Below are 20000 nucleotides of genomic sequence, written 5' to 3'. Positions count from 1 at the left end.
TAGCTATCTATCTACCAACAGACAGTAGCTATCTATCTATCTACCAACAGACAGTAGCTATCTATCTATCTATCCACCAACAGACAGTAGCTATCTATCTATCCACCAACAGACAGTAGCTATCTACCAACAGACAGTAGCTATCTACCAACAGACAGTAGCTATCTACCAACAGACAGTAGCTATCTACCAACAGACAGTAGCTACTATCTATCTACCAACAGACAGTAGCTATCTATCTATCTATCTATCTATCTATCAACAGACAGTAGCTATCTATCTATCTATCTATCTACTAACAGACAGTAGCTATCTATCTACCAACAGACAGTAGCTATCTATCTATCTATCTACCACAGACAGTAGCTATCTATCTATCTATCTACCAACAGACAGTAGCTATCTATCTATCTATCTACCAACAGACAGTAGCTATCTATCTATCTATCTATCTATCTATCTACCAACAGACAGTAGCTATCTATCTATCTACCAACAGACAGTAGCTATCTAGCTATCTATCTATCTACCAACAGACAGTAGCTATCTATCTACCAACAGACAGTAGCTATCTATCTATCTACCAACAGACAGTAGCTATCTATCTCTCTACCAACAGACAGTAGCTATCTATCTATCTATCTATCTATCTATCTATCTATCTATCTACCAACAGACAGTAGCTATCTATCTACCAACAGACAGTAGCTATCTATCTATCTATCTACCAACAGACAGTAGCTATCTATCTATCTATCTATCTATCTATCTATCTATCTATCTATCTATCTACCAACAGACAGTAGCTATCTATCTATCTACCAACAGATCTATCTATCTATCTATCTATCTATCTACCAACAGACAGTAGCTATCTATCTATCTACCAACAGACAGTAGCTATCTATCTCTCTACCAACAGACAGTAGCTATCTATCTCTCTACCAACAGACAGTAGCTATCCATCTATCTACCAACAGACAGTAGCTATCCATCTATCTACCAACAGACAGTAGCTATCTACCAACAGACAGTAGCTATCTACCAACAGACAGTAGCTATCTACCAACAGACAGTAGCTATCTACCAACAGACAGTAGCTATCTACCAACAGACAGTAGCTATCTACCAACAGACAGTAGCTATCTATCTATCTACCAACAGACAGTAGCTATCTATCTATCTACCAACAGACAGTAGCTATCTATCTATCTATCTACACAGACAGTAGCTATCTATCTATCTATCTACGACGTATCTATCTATCTATCTACCAACAGACAGTAGCTATCTATCTATCTATCTACCAACAGACCGTAGCTATCTATCTATCTATCTATCTATCTATCTATCTACCAACAGACAGTAGCTATCTATCTATCTACCAACAGACAGTAGCTATCTATCTCTCTACCAACAGACAGTAGCTATCTATCTCTCTACCAACAGACAGTAGCTATCCATCTATCTACCAACAGACAGTAGCCCATCTATCTACCAACAGACAGTAGCTATCCATCTATCTACCAACAGACAGTAGCTATCTATCTATCTACCAACAGACAGTAGCTATCTATCTATCTACCAACAGACAGTAGCTATCTATCTATCTACCAACAGACAGTAGCTATCTATCTATCTACCAACAGACAGTAGCTATCTATCTATCCACCAACAGACAGTAGCTATCTATCTATCTACCAACAGACAGTAGCTATCTACCAACAGACAGTAGCTATCTACCAACAGACAGTAGCTATCTACCAACAGACAGTAGCTATCTATCTATCTACCAACAGACAGTAGCTATCTATCTATCTATCTATCTATCTACCAACAGACAGTAGCTATCTATCTATCTATCTACCAACAGACAGTAGCTATCTATCTATCTACCAACAGACAGTAGCTATATATCTCTCTACCAACAGACAGTAGCTATCTATCTATCTATCTACCAACAGACAGTAGCTATCTATCTATCTATCTACCAACAGACAGTAGCTATCTATCTATCTATCTATCTACCAACAGACAGTAGCTATCTATCTATCTATCTACCAACAGACAGTAGCTATCTATCTATCTATCTATCTATCTATCTATCTATCTAATCTATCTATCTATCTATCTATCTATCTATCTATCTATCTATCTATCTACCAACAGACAGTAGCTATCTATCTATCTATCTATCTATCTACCAACAGACAGTAGCTATCTATCTATCTACCAACAGACAGTAGCTATCTATCTATCTACCAACAGACAGTAGCTATCTATCTCTCTACCAACAGACAGTAGCTATCCATCTATCTACCAACAGACAGTAGCCATCTATCTACCAACAGACAGTAGCTATCTATCTACCAACAGACAGTAGCTATCTATCTATCTACCAACAGACAGTAGCTATCTATCTATCTACCAACAGACAGTAGCTATCTATCTATCTACCAACAGACAGTAGCTATCTATCTATCTACCAACAGACAGTAGCTATCTACCAACAGACAGTAGCTATCTACCAACAGACAGTAGCTATCTACCAACAGACAGTAGCTATCTACCAACAGACAGTAGCTATCTACCAACAGACAGTAGCTATCTACCAACAGACAGTAGCTATCTATCTATCTACCAACAGACAGTAGCTATCTATCTATCTATCTACCAGCAGACAGTAGCTATCTATCTATCTATCTATCTACCAACAGACAGTAGCTATCTATCTATCTACCAACAGACAGTAGCTATCTATCTATCTACCAACAGACAGTAGCTATATATCTCTCTACCAACAGACAGTAGCTATATATCTCTCTACCAACAGACAGTAGCTATCTATCTATCTATCTATCTACCAACAGACAGTAGCTATCTATCTATCTATCTATCTATCTACCAACAGACAGTAGCTATCTATCTATCTATCTATCTATCTATCTATCTATCTACCAACAGACAGTAGCTATCTATCTATCTATCTATCTATCTATCTATCTATCTACCAACAGACAGTAGCTATCTATCTATCTACCAACAGACAGTAGCTATCTATCTATCTACCAACAGACAGTAGCTATCTATCTATCTACCAACAGACAGTAGCTATCTATCTATCTACCAACAGACAGTAGCTATCTATCTATCTACCAACAGACAGTAGCTATATATCTATCTATCTACCAACAGACAGTAGCTATATATCTATCTATCTACCAACAGACAGTAGCTATCTACCAACAGACAGTAGCTATCTACCAACAGACAGTAGCTATCTATCTATCTATCTATCTATCTATCTATCTATCTATCTATCTATCTATCTACCAACAGACAGTAGCTATCTATCTATCTATCTATCTATCTACCAACAGACCGTAGCTATCTATCTATCTACCAACAGACCGTAGCTATCTATCTATCTACCAACAGACAGTAGCTATCTATCTATCTACCAACAGACAGTAGCTATCTATCTATCTACCAACAGACAGTAGCTATCTATCTATCTACCAACAGACAGTAGCTATCTATCTATCTACCAACAGACAGTAGCTATCTATCTACCAACAGACAGTAGCTATCTTTCTACCAACAGACAGTAGCTATCTATCTACCAACAGACAGTAGCTATCTATCTATCTACCAACAGACAGTAGCTATCTATCTATCTATCTACCAACAGACAGTAGCTATCTATCTATCCACCAACAGACAGTAGCTATCTACCAACAGACAGTAGCTATCTACCAACAGACAGTAGCTATCTACCAACAGACAGTAGCTATCTACCAACAGACAGTAGCTACTATCTATCTACCAACAGACAGTAGCTATCTATCTATCTATCTATCTATCTATCTATCTATCTATCTATCTATCTATCTATCTATCAACAGACAGTAGCTATCTATCTATCTATCTATCTATCTATCTATCTATCTATCTATCTATCTATCTATCTACCAACAGACAGTAGCTATCTATCTACCAACAGACAGTAGCTATCTATCTATCTATCTACCAACAGACAGTAGCTATCTATCTATCTATCTACCAACAGACAGTAGCTATCTATCTATCTACCAACAGACAGTAGCTATCTATCTCTCTACCAACAGACAGTAGCTATCTATCTCTCTACCAACAGACAGTAGCTATCTATCTATCTCTCTACCAACAGACAGTAGCTATCTATCTATCTATCTACCAACAGACAGTAGCTATCTATCTACCAACAGACAGTAGCTATCTATCTATCTATCTACCAACAGACAGTAGCTATCTATCTATCTATCTACCAACAGACAGTAGCTATCTATCTATCTACCAACAGACAGTAGCTATCTATCTATCTACCAACAGACAGTAGCTATCTATCTCTCTACCAACAGACAGTAGCTATATATCTAGCTATCTACCAACAGACAGTAGCTATCTACCAACAGACAGTAGCTATCTACCAACAGACAGTAGCTATCTACCAACAGACAGTAGCTATCTATCTATCTATCTATCTATCTATCTACCAACAGACCGTAGCTATCTATCTATCTATCTATCTATCTACCAACAGACAGTAGCTATCTATCTATCTACCAACAGACAGTAGCTATCTATCTATCTATCTACCAACAGACAGTAGCTATCTATCTATCTATCTACCAACAGACAGTAGCTATGTATCTATCTATCTACCAACAGACAGTAGCTATCTATCTATCTACCAACAGACAGTATCTATCTATCTATCTATCTACCAACAGACAGTAGCTATCTATCTATCTACCAACAGACAGTAGCTATCTATCTATCTACCAACAGACAGTAGCTATCTATCTATCTATCTAAGTAGCTATCTATCTATCTATCTATCTATCTATCTATCTACCAACAGACAGTAGCTATCTATCTATCTATCTACCAACAGACAGTAGCTATCTATCTATCTATCTATCTACCAACAGACAGTAGCTATCTATCTATCTATCTACCAACAGACAGTAGCTATCTATCTATCTATCTATCTATCTATCTATCTACCAACAGACAGTAGCTATCTATCTATCTATCTATCTATCTATCTATCTATCTATATCTATCTATCTACCAACAGACAGTAGCTATCTATCTATCTACCAACAGACAGTAGCTATCTAGCTATCTATCTATCTATCTACAACAGACAGTAGCTATCTATCTATCTATCTATCTATCTATCTATCTACCAACAGACAGTAGCTATCTATCTATCTACCAACAGACAGTGGCTATCTATCTATCTACCAACAGACAGTAGCTATCTATCTATCTACCAACAGACAGCAGCTATCTATCTATCTACCAACAGACAGCAGCTATCTATCTATCTACCAACAGACAGCAGCTATCTATCTATCTACCAACAGACAGCAGCTATCTATCTATCTACCAACAGACAGCAGCTATCTATCTATCTACCAACAGACAGTAGCTATCTATCTATCTACCAACAGACAGTAGCTATCTATCTATCTACCAACAGACAGTAGCTATCTATCTATCTACCAACAGACAGTAGCTATCTATCTATCTACCAACAGACAGTAGCTATCTATCTATCTACCAACAGACAGTAGCTATCTATCTATCTACCAACAGACAGTAGCTATCTATCTATCTACCAACAGACAGTAGCTATCTATCTATCCACCAACAGACAGTAGCTATCTATCTATCTACCAACAGACAGTAGCTATCTACCAACAGACAGTAGCTATCTACCAACAGACAGTAGCTATCTACCAACAGACAGTAGCTACTATCTATCTACCAACAGACAGTAGCTATCTATCTATCTATCTATCTATCTATCTATCTACCAACAGACAGTAGCTATCTATCTACCAACAGACAGTAGCTATCTATCTATCTATCTACCAACAGACAGTAGCTATCTATCTATCTATCTACCAACAGACAGTAGCTATCTATCTATCTATCTATCTACCAACAGACAGTAGCTATCTATCTATCTATCTATCTACCAACAGACAGTAGCTATCTATCTATCTATCTATCTATCTATCTATCTATCTATCTATCTACCAACAGACAGTAGCTATCTATCTATCTACCAACAGACAGTAGCTATCTAGCTATCTATCTATCTACCAACAGACAGTAGCTATCTATCTACCAACAGACAGTAGCTATCTATCTATCTACCAACAGACAGTAGCTATCTATCTATCTACCAACAGACAGTGGCTATCTATCTATCTACCAACAGACAGTAGCTATCTATCTATCTACCAACAGACAGTAGCTATCTATCTATCTACCAACAGACAGTAGCTATCTATCTATCTACCCAACAGACAGTAGCTATCTATCTACCAACAGACAGTAGCTATCTTTCTACCAACAGACAGTAGCTATCTATCTACCAACAGACAGCAGCTATCTATCTATCTACCAACAGACAGCAGCTATCTATCTATCTACCAACAGACAGTAGCTATCTATCTATCTACCAACAGACAGTAGCTATCTATCTACCAACAGACAGTAGCTATCTTTCTACCAACAGACAGTAGCTATCTATCTACCAACAGACAGTAGCTATCTATCTACCAACAGACAGTGGCTATCTATCTACCAACAGACAGTGGCTATCTATCTATCTACCAACAGACAGTAGCTATCTATCTACCAACAGACAGTAGCCATCTATCTACCAACAGACAGTAGCTATCTATCTACCAACAGACAGTGGCTATCTACCAACAGACAGTAGCTATCTATCTACCAACAGACAGTAGCTATCTATCTACCAACAGACAGTGGCTATCTATCTATCTACCAACAGACAGTAGCTATCTATCTACCAACAGACAGTAGCCATCTATCTACCAACAGACAGTAGCTATCTATCTACTAACAGACAGTGGCTATCTACCAACAGACAGTAGCCACCCCTCAGAGCCTGGTTTCTCTCTAGGTTTATTCCTAGGTTCTGGCCTTTCTAGGGAGTTTTTCCTAGCCACCGTGCTTCTACACCTGCATTGCTGGCTATGTGGTGTTTTAGGCTGGGTTTCTGTATAGCCCTTTGTGACATCTGCTGATGTAAAAAGGGCTTTATAAATACATTTGATTGATTGACTGTAGAGGTCGACCGATTAATCGGAGTGGCCGATTAATTAGGGCCGAATTCATGTTTTTATAACAATCGGTAATCGGTATTTTTGGACACCGATTTGCCGTTTTTTTTTTCTTTAGATCTTTATTTAACGAGGCAAGTCAGATTAAAAACACATTCTTATTTTCAATGACAGCCTAGGAACGGGGGTTAACTGCCTTGTTCAGGGGCAGAACAACAGATTTTTACCTTGTCACCTCAGGGATTCGTTTTTGCAACCTTCCGGTTACTAGTCCAACGCTCTAACCACCTGCCTTACATTGCACTCCACGAGGAGCCTGCATGGCAGACTGACTACCTGTTACGCGAGGGCAGCAAGAAGCCAAGGTAAGTTGCTAGCTAGCATTAAACTTACCTTATAAAAAAACTATCAATCTTAACATAATCACTAGTTAAACTAGTAATATCATCAACCATGTGTAGTTATCTAATGTGTCCTGCGTTGTATATAATCGACGCGGTGCCTGTTCATTTCTCATTGAATCACATCCTACTTCGACAAACGGGGGATGATTTAACAAGCGCATTTGCGAAAAAAGCACTGTCGTTGCACCAATGTACCTAACCATAAACATCAATGCCTTTCTTTAAAATCAATACACAAGTATATATTTTTAAACCTGCATATTTAGTTAATATTGCCTGCTAACATGAATTTATTTTAACTAGGGATGTGACGTTGTGTTACTTCTCTTGTGTCCCGTGCAAGCAGTCAGGGTATATACAGCAGTTTGGGCCGCCTGGCTCATTGCGGACTGTGTGAAGTCCATTTATTCCTAACAAAGGCCGTAATTAATTAGCCAGAATTGTACATAATTATGACATAACATTGAAGGTTGTGCAATGTAACAGGAATATTTAGACTTAGGGATGCCACCCGTTAGATAAAATACGGAATGGTTCTGTATTTTCACTGAAATAATAAACGTTTCATTTTCGAAATGATCATTTCCGGATTCGACCATATTAATGACCAAAGGCTCGTATTTCTGTGTGTTATGTTATAATTAAGTCTATGATTTGATATTTGATAGAGCAGTCTGACTGAGCGATTGTAGGCACCAGCAGGCTCGTAAGCATTCATTCAAACAGCACCTTCATGCGTTTGCCAGCAGCTCTTCGCAATTCTTCAAGCATTGTGCTGTTTATGACTTCAATCCCCGAGATTAGGCTGGTGTAGCCGATGTGAAATGGCTAGCTAGTTAGCGGGGTGCGCGCTTATAGCGTTTCAAACGTCACTCGCTCTGAGACTTGGAGTAGTTGTTCCCCTTGCTCTGCATGGGTAACGCTGCTTCGAGGGTGGCTGTTGTCGATGTGTTCCTGGTTCGAGCCCAGGTAGGAGCGAGGAGAGGGATGGAAGCTATACTGTTACACTGGCAATACTAAAGTGCCTATAAGAACATCCAATAATCAAAGGTATATGAAATACAAATCCTATAGAGAGAAATAGTCCTATAATAACTACAACCTAAAACTTCTTACCTGGGAATATTGAAGACTCATGTTAAAAGGAACCACCAGCTTTCATATGTTCTCATGTTCTCATGTTCTGAGCAAGGAACTTAAACGTTAGCTTTCTTACATGGCACATATTGCACTTTTACTTTCTTCTCCAACACTGTGTTTTTGCATTATTTAAATCAAATTGAACATGTTTCATTATTTATTTGAGGCTAAATTGATAGTATTTATGTATTATATTATTATATTATGTTAAAATAAGTGTTCATTCAGTATTGTTGTAATTGTCATTATTACAAATAAATGAATGTTTATTTTATTTTATTTTTATTTTATTTTATTTTTTAAATCGGCCGATTAATCGGTATCAGGGTTTTTGGTCCTCCAATAATCGGTACCGGTGTTGAAAAATCATAATCAGTCGACCTCTATTTGACTGATCTATCTACCAACACACAGTAGATATCTGGATTTGCCTACTGTACTTTTATATTGTTTTGTCCTCCAATGATCAAAGATAACACTTTAAACTGTCACCTCATTCATGAGGCCTTAAATGGCAAAGTATTGTTTTGTCTCTCTTTGCCACAGCAGTCATAACACACATCACATGTGGTTTGGTCAAATGAAAACAGGAGAACGCTTCCTCTCATTTATCATTTCACACTGTGACCTTTCTATGTGGTGGGATTCGTTTGACAAGTAGAGAGAGCTGTGCATGTCCAGAGGCACTTGTACACAGGTTGAACAACGTTAAGTACAAAACATTTGTCACAATAGTCATGAAACACCTGATATTTTGTGCAGAAAATCAGCAGGAAAACCGGTCGGTTGTTAAGTCAGATTGGCCAGCAACAGACATGCTTTCTGAGGAAGTTTGCCACACACTGTTTTTCGTGATACACAGTCTTCTCTTATCGCTGTCATTTCCGTACGGACTACTACACATTAGATGAACCACTGTCACTACTACAAATGAGAGATTCCACTACGCCCCCCTCGCTGAGCAGGCTCCACTACGCCCCCCTCGCTGAGCAGGCTCCACTACGCCCCCCTCGCTGAGCAGGCTCCACTACGCCCCCCTCGCTGAGCAGGCTCTACTACGCCCCCCTCGCTGAGCAGGCTCCACTACGCCCCCTCGCTGAGCAGGCTCCACTACGCCCCCTCGCTGAGCAGGCTCCACTATGCCCCCCCTCACTGAGCAGGCTCCACTATGCCCCCCCTCACTGAGCAGGCTCCACTACGCCCCCCTCGCTGAGCAGGCTCCACTACGCCCCCCTCGCTGAGCAGGCTCCACTACACCCCCTCACTGAGCAGGCTCCACTATGCCCCCCCTCACTGAGCAGGCTCCACTACACCCCCTCACTGAGCAGGCCAGGGCAGGCAGAGTGTGCATCACAAATGCTACCTATTTCCTATGTAGTGCACTAGTTTTGACCAGCGTCCAAAGGGGTCTGGTCAACAGTAGTGCACTAATTTTAGCCTTCCTTGTGGCTCAGTTGGTAGAGCATGGTGTTTGCAACGCCAGGGTTGTGGGTTCGATTCCCACGGGGGGCCAGTAGGAAAAAAAGAAAAATGTATGAAATGAAATGTATGCATTCACTACTGTAAGTCGCTCTGGATAAGAGTGACCGCTAAATGACTAAAATGTAAATGTAAAATGTAGTTTTGACCAGGGTCCAAAGGGGTCTGGTCAACAGTAGTGCACTATATAAAAGGGATAGGATGCCATTTGGGCCGATTAAGGATTTTTTATTTTATTTCTCCTTTTAGAATAAATGAAGGAACCTCTAATTGCTGTCAGTGGAAAGACCTCCAGTGAACATTTATTTCTGTTTGAGAATTTGTTTGGGGGGGGTTTCGTGCATTAAATCATGAGCTATTTCAGATGGTAACTAGTCTAAAAATGATTATAATATTACCAAAATCATTTAGACTTATATTTATTATTTAGCAATCAAAAAAATCTATCATTTTCAAAAGTTAACTTGTTAGATGTATTTTTTTTGCCTTATTTTGTCATTCACTAGCAGTCGACTTGACTTGGAAGACTTGTCTCTCCAGCGACACAACTTTTCTGTCTGAAATGAAAAGTGTAAATAGGAACAGTATGATTCAGAGCGACAGCCTGTATCGACACGGGATATATCAAAAGGAATTGGACGGCTTGTATAACTGCAGTATAACTCTATGAGTGTGTGTGTGTGTGTGTGTGTGTGTGTGTGTGTGTGTGTGTGTGTGTGTGTGTGTGTGTGTGTGTGTGTGTGTGTGTGTGTAATGTTCCTCCTTGATTCTTCAAGTTCTATGGTCTCAGGGGTAAGTTCATCTCATGTGAATCTCAGGAGGTTATTGAGTGACAGACAGATAGCGGTAAATACTCAACATAACATAACTCCCTGTGTAGTTCTAACCTGTGAGTCTACTTTCCCCACACAGCTCTGAGTCTGTGGACTCAGACGACACCCAATGACTGTCTGAGTCTGTCACCGCTCCACTCACAACCAATAACTGTCTGTTCCCTGGACAGCGACGAGTCTGTCACCGCTCCACTCACAACCAATAACTGTCTGTTCCCTGGACAGCGACGAGTCTGTCACCGCTCCACTCACAACCAATAACTGTCTGTTCCCTGGACAGCGACGAGTCTGTCACCGCTCCACTCACAACCAATAACTGTCTGTTCCCTGGACAGCTCTGAGTCTGTCACCGCTCCACTCACAACCAATGACTGTCTGTTCCCTGGACAGGTACGAGTCTGTCACCGCTCCACTCACAACCAATGACTGTCAGTCTGTCACCGCTCCACTCACAACCAATAACTGTCTGTTCCCTGGACAGCGACGAGTCTGTCACCGCTCCACTCACAACCAATAACTGTCTGTTCCCTGGACAGCGACGAGTCTGTCACCGCTCCACTCACAACCAATGACTGTCTGTTCCCTGGACAGCGACGAGTCTGTCACCGCTCCACTTTTTAGGAATTGGAAGATGTGCAAGAACTATAAAAATTGTTTTGTGTCGTAGTAAAATAGAGATTTCCCAAAATGAATAACAATTCAAATGCAATCCTTCTCACTCTCCTGTCAAAAGGTCTCAGTGACTGAGTTAACATGACTACAGTCAAAAGGTCTCAGTGACTGAGTTAACATGACTACAGTCAAAAGGTCTCAGTGACTGAGTTAACATGACTACAGTCAAAAGGTCTCAGTGACTGAGTTAACATGACTACAGTCAAAAGGTCTCAGTGACTGAGTTAACATGACTACAGTCAAAAGGTCTCAGTGACTGAGTTAACATGACTACAGTCAAAAGGTCTCAGTGACTGAGTTAACATGACTACAGTCAAAAGGTCTCAGTGACTGAGTTAACATGACTACAGTCAAAAGGTCTCAGTGACTGAGTTAACATGACTACAGTCAAAAGGTCTCAGTGACTTAGTTAACATGACTACAGTAAAAAGGTCTCAGTGACTTAGTTAACATGACTACAGTAAAAAGGTCTCAGTGACTTAGTTAACATGACTACAGTAAAAAGGTCTCAGTGACTTAGTTAACATGACTACAGTAAAAAGGTCTCAGTGACTTAGTTAACATGACTACAGTAAAAAGGTCTCAGTGACTTAGTTAACATGACTACAGTAAAAAGGTCTCAGTGACTTAGTTAACATGACTACAGTAAAAAGGTCTCAGTGACTTAGTTAATATGGAACTAAATGACCACAGAGGTCTGTCTGAAGACCTCTTCCAGTTCTCAGAATGCTAGGCGAAACCAACAGCAAAACCAAAACTCACGTCTTTCCAGGAATCATTCTCAGTTCGAGTGAAACAGGAAACAGTGTAATTAAACCCCACGACAGGATATCTAACAGTCTCTGCAACCAGTGTCTGCATCTTAAATGGAACCCTATTCCCTATATAGTGCACTACTTTAGACCAGAGCCCTATTCCCTATATAGTGCACTACTTTAGACCAGAGCCCTATTCCCTATATAGTGCACTAATTTATTCCAGAGCCCTATTCCCTATGTAGTGCACTACTTTAGACCAGAGCCCTATTCCCTATATAGTGCACTAATTTATACCAGAGCCCTATTCCCTATGTAGTGCACTACTTTAGAACAGAGCCCTATTCCCTGTATAGTGCACTACTATAGACCAGAGCCCTATTCCCTGTATAGTGCACTACTATAGACCAGAGCCCTATTCCCTATATAGTGCACTAATTTATTCCAGAGCCCTATTCCCTATGTAGTGCACTACTTTAGACCAGAGCCCTATTCCCTATATAGTGCACTAATTTATACCAGAGGCCCTATTCCCTATATAGTGCACTACTTTAGACCAGAGCCCTATTCCCTATATAGTGCACTAATTTATTCCAGAGCCCTATTCCCTATGTAGTGCACTACTTTAGACCAGAGCCCTATTCCCTATATAGTGCACTAATTTATACCAGAGCCCTATTCCCTATGTAGTGCACTACTTTAGACCAGAGCCCTATTCCCTGTATAGTGCACTACTATAGACCAGAGCCCTATTCCCTGTATAGTGCACTACTATAGACCAGAGCCCTATTCCCTATATAGTGCACTAATTTATTCCAGAGCCCTATTCCCTATGTAGTGCACTACTTTAGACCAGAGCCCTATTCCCTATATAGTGCACTAATTTATACCAGAGGCCCTATTCCCTATATAGTGCACTACTTTAGACCAGAGCCCTATTCCCTATATAGTGCACTACTTTAGACCAGAGCCCTATTCCCTGTATAGTGCACTACTTTAGACCAGAGCCCTATTCCCTATATAGTGCACTACTATAGACCAGGGCCCTATTCCCTATATATAGTGCACTACTATAGACCAGAGCCCCTATTCCCTATATAGTGCACTACTTTAGACCAGAGCCCTATTCCCTATATAGTACACTAATTTAGACCAGAGCCCTATTCCCTATATAGCGCACTAATTTATACCAGAGCCCTATTCCCTATATAGTGCACTACTTTAAACCAGAGCCCTATTCCCTATATAGTGCACTACTTTAGACCAGAGCCCATAAGGCTGTATGTAGGGAATATGATGCCATTTGGGATGCAGCCAGTGTTGATAATAAAACATGTTGTCTCTCACCATCTCAGTCGGTGTTAGACTCAATCAGGACCTGGCTGTGTTTAGATGGGAGATAGTCTTTATAACAGTAGAGGTGACTGTTCCAGTAAACACACACTCTCTCTCTGACAGACACACCAGAGAGAGAGACAGAGAGAGAGAGAGAGAGAGAGAGAGAGAGAGAGAGAGAGGAAATTCCACGATTATAGAATTAAGATTTGACTTTAAAATGTATGCCGAACAAAAAAAACATTGATTTTAAAGTTTAACAAACCATTCAACTCTATGCACTTTATGTCCACTGAACAATTTACAAAAACGAATTTAGTGGAAGAACTGTGCAGATGCAAACGCGATGCAAACGCGGGGTAACAGAATTATGGTTAAATCACCCTCAGGTTTATATGTGTTTTCCAAAAACTGCTCAGAAAAAAGATTCCAAGATGTCTGAAGAAAGAATAGGGTGTCAGTTATGACATAGCACCTTGAGATGGGGGGGAATAATGATAATACTGTTTTTGCTTTGTCATTGTGGGGTATTGTGATGTCATTGTGGGGTATTGTGATGTCATTATGGGGTATTGTGATGTCATTATGGGGTATTGTGATGTCATTATGGGGTATCGTGATGTCATTATGGGGTATCGTGATGTCATTATGGGGTATCGTGAAGTCATTATGGGGTATCGTGAAGTCATTGTGGGGTATCGTGATGTCATTGTGGGGTATCGTGATGTCATTGTGGGCTATCGTGATGTCATTGTGGGCTATCGTGATGTCATTGTGGGGTATCGTCATGTCATTGTGGGGTATCGTCATGTCATTGTGGGGTATCGTCATGTCATTGTGGGGTATCGTCATGTCATTGTGGGGTATCGTCATGTCATTGTGGGGTATCGTCATGTCATTATGGGGTATCGTCATGTCATTATGGGGTATCGTGATGTCATTATGGGGTATCGTGATGTCATTATGGGGTATCGTGATGTCATTATGGGGTATTGTGATGTCATTATGGGGTATCGTGATGTCATTGTGGGGTATCGTGATGTCATTGTGGGGTATCGTGATGTCATTGTGGGGTATCGTGATGTCATTGTGGGGTATCGTGATGTCATTGTGGGGTATCGTGATGTCATTGTGGGGTATCGTGATGTCATTGTGGGGTATCGTGATGTCATTATGGGGTATTGTGATGTCATTATGGGGTATTGTGATGTCATTATGGGGTATTGTGATGTCATTATGGGGTATTCTGTGTAGATTGATGAGGGGGAAAAAACTATTTCCATTTTAGAATAAGGCTGTAACAAAATGTGGAAAAGGTCAAGAGGTCTGAACACCTTCTGAATGCACTGTATGTGTTGCCACCCTAGGATCATGAACTACTTAAAAAGCATTTTCACAACTTTTATTATAAAAAATATATAAAATAACGAAAAATATTGTGATATCATATTCTGGCCATATCGCCCAGCCTTACAGTAGAGTATAGTACAGTAAATTAGAGTATAGTTCAGTACAGTAGAGTACAGTACAATGTACTGTGCTCTACTCTACTGTACTGTGCTCTACTCTACTAATAAATGCCTTTACTAATGCCAATTTTAAGATGGAAAATGGTTAGAAATGTATATATTCCTTCATTTCTCAAAAATATAGACTGTTAGCTTTCATTTGACACCCAATTTGATATGACCCTATGAATTTCACATGTTGGTTCTCATGGTTCCTTTTCTATGGAAATGCCCATTGGGAGGGTTAGAGAGAGAGAGAGAGAGAGAGAGCGAGAGAGAGCAGAGAGAGAGAGACAGAGAGAGAGAGACAGAGAGAGAGAGACAGAGAGAGAGAGACAGAGAGAGAGACAGAGAGAGAGAGAGAGAGAGAGCAGAGAGCGAGTGTGAGAGAGAGAGACAGATACACACACCTCTCTCCAACACTTTGCCTCCATAACCTCAAACAGCAGGTGCTAGCTCAGTGTTGTTCAGAGTAATTTAGACTGCTAACAGAGCTGCTAACCGAAGTCCTGCAGAGACAGCAGACTGCACAGACAGGTTTTAGGCAGGATGCTACAGGAGACAACTGTCGGGAAAAAAAAAAAACGATTTACTTACACATGTTTTTGTTTTGGGCACAATTATAAATCACCCCCATGTACGCACACCTACGCCACGTTGTTCATATGGACCGACAGAGGGCTACGCCAAAACAGATTAATCAGGCCTCTGGGGGGGGGGGGGGGCTGCTGGCCAATATATTAGGTTATGTACTCAATGGAAACCTATTCGTTATAGGACACTCGTCAAAAGTAGTGCACTAAATAAGGAATAGGGTGCCTGTTGGAACCCAGACAGTTTCATACAACTCTTATCCTCAGAAAAGGTGAATGTAGGGCTGCCTGTGTGTCACGGTCATTTATCCCAGCTATCTCATCATGGCTGACCAGCGACAGATGACTGTCGCCCTACAGGACATCTCCAGAGGGAAGTAGGGTGGATCTTATCCTGGTAGTCAGTTTGGGCTGTTGGTTTATCTACGAGGGCAATGGCAATGTCCCAGATGGAAAACCTTTTCCTTTCATAGGGCACTACCTTTGATCATGGCCCCACATGAACTATAAAAAGCCCTATGTGCACTATAAAAGGCTCTATGTGCACTATAAAAGGCTCTATGTGCACTATAAAAGGCTCTATGTGCACTATAAAAAGCCCTATGTGCACTATAAAAAGCTCTATGTGCACTATAAAAAGCCCTATGTGCACTATAAAAAGCCATATGTGCACTATAAAAAGCCCTATGTGCACTATAAAAAGCTCTATGTGCACTATAAAAGGCTCTATGTGCACTATAAAAGGCCCTATGTGCACTATAAAAAGCCCTATGTGCACTATAAAAAGCCCTATGTGCACTATAAAAGGCTCTATGTGCACTATAAAGGTCCCACGTGCACTATAAAGGCCCCACATGAACTATAAAGGCCCTATGTGCACTATAAAAGGCCATATGTGCACTATAAAGGCCCCACATGCATTATAAAGGCTCTATGTGCACTATAAAAGCTCTATGTGCACTATAAAGGCCCCACGTGCACTATAAAGGCCCTACGTGCACTATAAAGGCCCTACGTGCACTATATAAAGGACCCACGTGCACTATATAAAGGCCCCACGTGCACTATAAAGGCCCCACGTGCACTATAAAGGCCCCACGTGCACTATACGTTTCGTTTTACTCCATCGTTTATAAACAATATACAATACAATATACAAACACTGTATAGCTTCAAAACATGATTAAAACTATAATGTTGATATCATGGATGGTCAGTCCTTGCATCCATAGCTCCGTTTATGAATTTGAGAGTGGTTACATTTCTCCAGCCTCACGGTTTAGATGTTTACCAAAACAGTGGCGGGGTATTTGTTGTTGTTTGCCTCTTTAAAGCTGGGTCAGTGAGTTTAGCTACCTCTCTATCAGCCTCCTAGTTTACAACCAGCAGAACATCCCTCCACTCAAGGTCCCTGGATGAGCCTCAGTAAACAAACAAAATCATTTCATTTAAATCTTTAAATAATATATCTTATGTTGCGTGAGCATCAAGTTTGCATCTTACATTTGTTATAATTTATTTCTTACAATTTCTACAATTACAATTTCTTACAATTAATTAAAACAACTTAACACACTGGTTATGATTTCATTATTTTTTGTTATTTTTCCTTCCAAGCTCTGTGGTGAATGAACGGGCCTTTATAAAACAAGCTCTGTGGTGAATGAACGGGCCTTTATAAAACAAGCTCTGTGGTGAATGAACGGGCCTTTATAAAACAAGCACTGTGGTGAATGAACGGGCCTTTATAAAAAAAGCTCTGTGGTGAATGAACGGGCCTTTATAAAACAAGCTCTGTGGTGAATGAACGGGCCTTTATAAAACAAGCTCTGTGGTGAATGAACGGGCCTTTATAAAACAAGCTCTGTGGTGAATGAACGGGCCTTTATAAAACAAGCTCTGTGGTGAATGAACGGGCCTTTATAAAACAAGCTCTGTGGTGAATGAACGGGCCTTTATAAAACAAGCTCTGTGGTGAATGAACGGGCCTTTATAAAACAAGCTCTGTGGTGAATGAACGGGCTTTTATAAAACAAGCTGTGTGGTGAATGAACGGGCATATATAAAACAAGCTCTGTGGTGAATGAACGGGCCTTTATAAAACAAGCTCTGTGGTGAATGAACGGGCCTTTATAAAACAAGCTTGCCCTCTTTTACACCGCTGCGACTCTGTTGTTATCATCTATGCATAGTCACTTTAATGACTCTACCTACATGTACATACTACCTCAACTAACCGGTGCCCCCGCACATTGACTCTGTACCGTAATACCCTGTATATAGCCTCCACATTGACTCTGTACCGGTACCCCGTGTATATAGCCTCCACATTGACTCTGTACCGGTACCCCGTGTATATAGCCTCCACATTGACTCTGTACCGTAACACCATGTATATAGCCTCCACATTGACTCTGTACCGTAACACCCTGTATATAGCCTCCACATTGACTCTGTACCGGTACCCCCTGTATATAGCCTCCACATTGACTCTGTACCGGTACCCCCTGTATATAGCCTCCACATTGACTCTGTACCGGTACCCCCTGTATATAGCCTCCACATTGACTCTGTACCGGTACCCCCTGTATATAGCCTCCACATTGACTCTGTACCGGTACCCCCTGTATATAGCCTCCACATTGACTCTGTACCGGTACCCCCTGTATATAGCCTCCACATTGACTCTGTACCGTAACACCCTGTATATAGCCTCCACATTGACTCTGTACCGTAACACCCTGTATATAGCCTCTACATTGACTCTGTACCGTAACACCCTGTATATAACCTCCACATTGACTCTGTACCGTAACACCCTGTATATAGCCTCCACATTGACTCTGTACCGTAACACCCTGTATATAGCCTCCAAAATGACTCTGTACCGTAATACCCTGTATATTAGCCTCCACATTGACTCTGTACCGGTACCCCCTGTATATAGCCTCCACATTGACTCTGTACCGTAATACCCTGTATATAGCCTCCACATTGACTCTGTACCGTAATACCCTGTATATAGCCTCTACATTGACTCTGTACCGTAATACCCTGTATATAGCCTCTACATTGACTCTGTACCGTAACACCCTGTATATAGCCTCCACATTGACTCTGTACCGTAATACCCTGTATATAGCCTCTACATTGACTCTGTACCGTAACACCCTGTATATAGCCTCCACATTGACTCGGTACCGTAACACCCTGTATATAGCCTCCACATTGACTCTGTACCGTAACACCCTGTATATAGCCTCCACATTGACTCTGTACCGTAACACCCTGTATATAGCCTCCACATTGACTCTGTACCGTAACACCCTGTATATAGCCTCCACATTGACTCTGTACCGTAATACCCTGTATATAGCCTTCACATTGACTCGGTACCGGTACCCCCTGTATATAGCCTCCACATTGACTCTGTACCGTAACACCCTGTATATAGCCTCCACATTGACTCTGTACCGTAACACCCTGTATATAGCCTCCACATTGACTCTGTACCGTAACACCCTGTATATAGCCTCCACATTGACTCTGTACCGTAACACCCTGTATATAGCCTCCACATTGACTCTGTACCGTAACACCCTGTATATAGCCTCCACATTGACTCTGTACCGTAACACCCTGTATATAGCCTCCACATTGACTCTGTACTGGTACCCCCTGTATATAGCCTCCACATTGACTCTGTACCGGTACCCCCTGTATATAGCCTCCACATTGACTCTGTACCGTAACACCCTGTATATAGCCTCCACATTGACTCTGTACCGTAACACCCTGTATATAGCCTCCACATTGACTCTGTACCGTAACACCCTGTATATAGCCTCCACATTGACTCTGTAATGGTACACCCTGTATATAGCCTCCACATTGACTCTGTACCGTAACACCCTGTATATAGCCTCCACATTGACTCTGTACCGTAACACCCTGTATATAGCCTCCACATTGACTCTGTAATGGTACACCCTGTATATAGCCTCCACATTGACTCTGTACCGTAATACCCTGTATATAGCCTCCACATTGACTCTGTACCGTAACACCCTGTATATAGCCTCCACATTGACTCTGTACCGTAACACCCTGTATATAGCCTCCACATTGACTCT

At 41.0% G+C, this 20000-nt stretch overlaps 1 protein-coding gene across 3 annotated transcripts in view; it reads right to left on the bottom strand.

Moving 5' to 3' along the window:
- Nucleotides 1-20000, bottom strand: part of lpp (LIM domain containing preferred translocation partner in lipoma) — a 537563-nt gene that overhangs the window by 437059 nt on the left and 80504 nt on the right. The window lies entirely within an intron of this gene.

Source organism: Salmo salar, chromosome 16 (assembly GCF_965601325.2).
Source record: "Salmo salar chromosome 16, fSalSal1, whole genome shotgun sequence".
Taxonomy (NCBI): domain Eukaryota; kingdom Metazoa; phylum Chordata; class Actinopteri; order Salmoniformes; family Salmonidae; genus Salmo; species Salmo salar.
This window is presented reverse-complemented; position numbering and strand designations above follow the sequence as displayed.